The sequence below is a fragment of the Hesperophylax consimilis genome, unplaced genomic scaffold (assembly GCF_061612785.1).
Source record: "Hesperophylax consimilis isolate HC1 unplaced genomic scaffold, BYU_Hcon_1.0 scaffold_32, whole genome shotgun sequence".
In the NCBI taxonomy this organism is placed as follows: Eukaryota; Metazoa; Arthropoda; class Insecta; order Trichoptera; family Limnephilidae; genus Hesperophylax; species Hesperophylax consimilis.
In genome coordinates this window covers 2,703,512-2,708,086 of record NW_028301262.1, presented here as the reverse complement: position 1 = coordinate 2,708,086, position 4,575 = coordinate 2,703,512, and the positions used below count along the sequence as shown (strand labels likewise).

The 4,575-nt window shown below is 35.7% G+C and overlaps 1 long non-coding RNA gene across 1 annotated transcript; it reads left to right on the top strand.

Annotated features, from left to right (window-relative positions):
• Positions 1-588: 588 nt before the first annotated feature.
• LOC149409294 (uncharacterized) lies at positions 589-4,353 on the top strand. Its single transcript, XR_016305221.1, has 3 exons — positions 589-746; positions 1,507-1,695; positions 3,057-4,353. It is a non-coding gene; the product is annotated as an uncharacterized LOC149409294 (long non-coding RNA).
• Positions 4,354-4,575: the final 222 nt, after the last annotated feature.

The following is a 4,575-nucleotide window of genomic DNA, read 5'->3' as shown; positions in this document are numbered from 1 at the left end:
TATATTAATCCAGTCAAATATATTTACTGCCAGTCATGTTTGTAAAGTCAACGCCGCTTTTAATTCTCTGAATGTTCTGTCTCTGTTGTACTGTCGTGTTATTGGTGAAAACGGATATTTAAAATTTATGAAAATTAAATGTTTAATGTTTTAATGTTTTTAAACATGAATCGAGTTTAAATTTAAAGCATAGTGGCAAGAGTATCCATGAAATATATTTCTTTTGATTTTGTTTAATTCCATGTTAGACTTATATACTAAGCGTAATTAACAAACTGTCAACTGGACACTTGTGATATAAATAAGTTTCCTTGAAAGCATTCTTAACTTTATGCGATAAAAAATTACCTTAATCGCATAGCTGTCAAAATTTTTAGACATCTGCTCTCCATATTGATATTGGACATCTTTGATGCTAAAGGTCAAAAAACGCTCCATATTATTTATTGTATGTGGTCCATTTCACCTTTGAGTTTTTGAGTATTTCGTTCCAACTGAAGGTGATCACTTTAAACTATTTATAACCCTCGTAAATATGATTAATTATTAATATTCATTAATATTCCGTTTCAGCTCTAACATATTTTGAGTTTGGACCATTTACCAAAAGGCCATGGATCTTCTTAACACAGAGAGTGTTTCCATCAAGGTGGAACCAGGGTCGCAGGATGAGGACGGAGGTGAAATGCCGTATACCGAAATAGATATCTACCTCCCCGACGTAAAGAAGGAATGTTTGGCGAGTAGTAAGTTGCATTGTAATGGATAGGTTTTCTAGAAACTGCGCGTATTGTACAGGGCTAGCAGATTCTTCTATACAGATTCTTCAATGGTGACCATCTGCAAACCCTATAGAGATCTCAATTATGCCGAAATACTAGATTAACCTACATGACTGCAAATGAGACAATCCATTATTACGTTTGGAGTTTCGGGGAATACGGAGAATATCTACCAATCAGATTATATATAATACTATTTACTGCCAGTCATTTTTGTGAAGTCAACATCGTACTGAGTTCTCTTTAGGAGCTGAGCGGTCTCTCTTCTGCCGTATTATTGGTTAAAGCGGCCGTGATATATTTTAATCATAAATCTAAATTTTATTGCGCACTGATTTTTGCCGCACGGTTATTGATTGTAAACATTATTTTAGTTTAAATTTAAATCACGATGTCAAGTAAATCCATAAAATATAATGCGTTCGATTTAGTTTAATTCCAAGTATGACTAATATGATATGAACCACAATTAACAAAATGTCAACTGGACAATGATTATTTATTTTTTTTACAATAATCATTTTTAGCTTTATGCGATAACATTATAACTCCTTGTATAAAATACTGTATAATTTTGTGTACCTGCTCTCCATCTTGATATTTGACATCTTTTGCACGAGGTCAAATAATCGTCCGTGATATTACTGTAGGTGGTCCAGTTTACATCCGAGATCTTACATATTTCTTTCCAACTGAATGTGATCATTATGTTATTTATTTTTAGCTGGGACCATTTACCAGGAGGCAATGGGTCTTCCCAACAGTGTTTCCATCAAGGTGGAACCAGGGTCCCAGGAAGAGGGTGGATGTGAAATGCCGTATACAGATATAGTTATCTACCACCCGGACGTGAAGACTGAGTGTTTGCAGTATGCGGAGAGTACTCCGACAACCTCCAAGTTGGGTTATAAAGGTGTGTTGGTTTCAGATGTTTGGAATTCCTGCCCGTTTCGAAGACAGGACGTATATTCTTGTTAATTAAGTCCTTGCCATTCATTAGTTATTCTGTTCTCAAAAGACCTCTTCTTTTATATGATTCAAATTACATACATATTTATTATGTGCTAGCTATATCCCGCCACGCATTGCTGTGGCTCATTCTGTCTGTGCAGATAGTGAAACATTAGCGCGTGTTTCTTTTACGTCCAACAGATAGCACTACTAATAAAACAAGTTTTTCTAACAGACGGCGCTGGTTTTCAAAAAAATGTTTTTACCTGTCACAGGTGACATCTACCTATAGGGTTTTCCAATAAGAGTTGTTATTTTGATATTCTATTGTGAAATATCAATGGTTTCGTTGCTTGTGTGGCACGTAGCGCCGCTTGTTGAAAGTAAACGTTGTCCAGATCAATACCATCCATTTCCGGCCATAAAAAATCAAATCATCTCTCGATAGCGCAATCCATTCACCGTAATTGTTGCTCCAGCCTCATTTTCTAAAAATTAAGGTCCAATGACTCTATTTATACAGTTTTGTATCACTTCAGTGAACATCATATTTTTTATTCCGAAGTAAATCACATTCTTGCACTTCTAATTTTCTAGTGACATTTTTTCTAGTAACATTTTGTCCAGATCAATACCATCCAATTCCGGCCATAAAAAATCATATTCACCGTAACTGTTGCTCCAGCCTCATTTTCGAAAAAGTAAAGTCCAATGACTCCGCTGGACCATAAACCGCACCAAACGTTGAGGATAGAGAGGCTTTTCAACAATAACTCTTGGGTTTTCGAGCCCCAGATGCGACAATTTTGCTTGTTGACGACGCCACTGAGGTGGAAATGGGCCTCATCACTCAAGATGATTTGCATTTGATTCACTCATGTGAATCTTGATCATTTCAATGCGTTGTTGATGCGTGTTTCGTTCCATTTTTATAAATGGCGTAGTTTCTACTTGTCAAATGTCAAAAAAAGACACCTTCAAAAGTAACGAAATAGCGGTCTATTCAAAATAACAACTCCTACTGGAAAGCGCTGTATATAAAATGGGTATATAAAAACACACGAGTATTCGAATACAAAGTTGTGTCAAAACTTTAAAGCTATCAGTGAAGAACTTTCGGGGATTTGAGATTTTAAACAAACGATCCATTGACATATTTATTTTTATAGATTGTTACATATAGCGCTGTGAAAAAATTAAACAGACCGCCGACACATCCGATTTTTGTTTGTTAAAGATAACCATTTATGCGTATCTTGTTTAAAAATATATATATATATTAACTGTACTTCACTAATTAAGCTTTTTTCCAATTCTTTTCAGACTTATTAGCGAACCCTAAGACGCATCCTGGTGAAAAACGATACTATTGTCCCCTTTGTAACTATTCTTGCATTCGAAATTCATCGTTAAAACAACACTTTCGCATCCATACTGAAAAGGAAAAAGAAAAACCCTTTTCATGTTCCGAATGCCGTTATACGTGTTTTCAAAGGAGGGTTTTAAAAATTCATATGTTTACACACGGTGGAGAAAAACCTTTTTCATGTTCCGACTGCAACTATTCATTTTCAACAAAGACACATCTAAAATATCACCTGTTTACCCACAGTGGAGAAAAACCTTTTTCATGTCCCGACTGCAACTATTCATGTTCAAAAAAGGGACGGCTAAAAGATCACATGTTCACCCACAGTGGAGAAAAACCTTTTTCATGTCCCAACTGCAACTATTCATGTTCAACAAAGAGACAACTAAAAATTCACATGTTTTCCCACAGTGGAGTAAAACCTTATTCATGTTCCGACTGCAACTATCAATGTTCTATAAAGTGGAATCTTAAAATTCACATGCTTACCCACAGTGGAGAAAAACCTTTTTTATGTCCCGATTGCAACCATTCATTTTCAACAAAGGGACGGCTAAAAGTTCACATGTTCACCCACAGTGGAGAATATCCTTTTTCATGTCCCGACTGCAACTATTCATGTTCAACAAAGGGACGACTAAAAGTTCACATGTTCACCCACAGTGGAGAAAAACCTTTTTCATGTCCCAACTGCAACTATTCATGTTCAACAAAGAGACAACTAAAAATTCACATGATTTCCCACAGTGGTAAAAAACCTTTTTCATGTCCCGACTGCAAACATTCATGTTCGACAAAGGGACTGCTAAAAGTTCACATGTTCACCCACAGTGGAGAAAAACCTTTTTCATGTCCCGACTGCACCCATACATATTCAACAAAGGGACATCTAAAAGATCACATGCTTACCCACAGTGAAGAAAAACCTTTTTCATGTCCCAACTGCAACTATTCATGTTCAACAAAGCGACAGCTAAAAGTTCACATGTTTACCCACAGTGGAGAAAAACGTTTTTCATGTAATGACTGCAACTATTCAAGTTTTCAAAAGGGAAATTTAAATACTCACATACGCAAAGTTCATCAGATTCGGTTCTAGGGGCCCGGAGTAATAGTTGTTTGAAAACTGTATGAGCGACATGTAAACGATATCGAGAGACCATCCTCAGCTCAGGGAATATTCACTGTCGTTTAGCTATTCAATTGATCCAGATGCTCCTTCTCTACCTCGATTCCGTAGTTTAATCTTGCTTCACCGTTGCTTCGTTATGTATTCCAACTTATTAATTCAATGTTGAATTATTGTTAAACTTGAACTTTATTCAAGTTCTTGACGTATAATGTAATTCATAATCAAAATAAATGTACTCAAATTGCTTGAGACCTATTGAACGTTTTGAAAACCATTCATAAAAAGATCTAGCCATTTATTGTATGAATTTTATGTTTTTAGTGGGGCAATTCAATTAATTT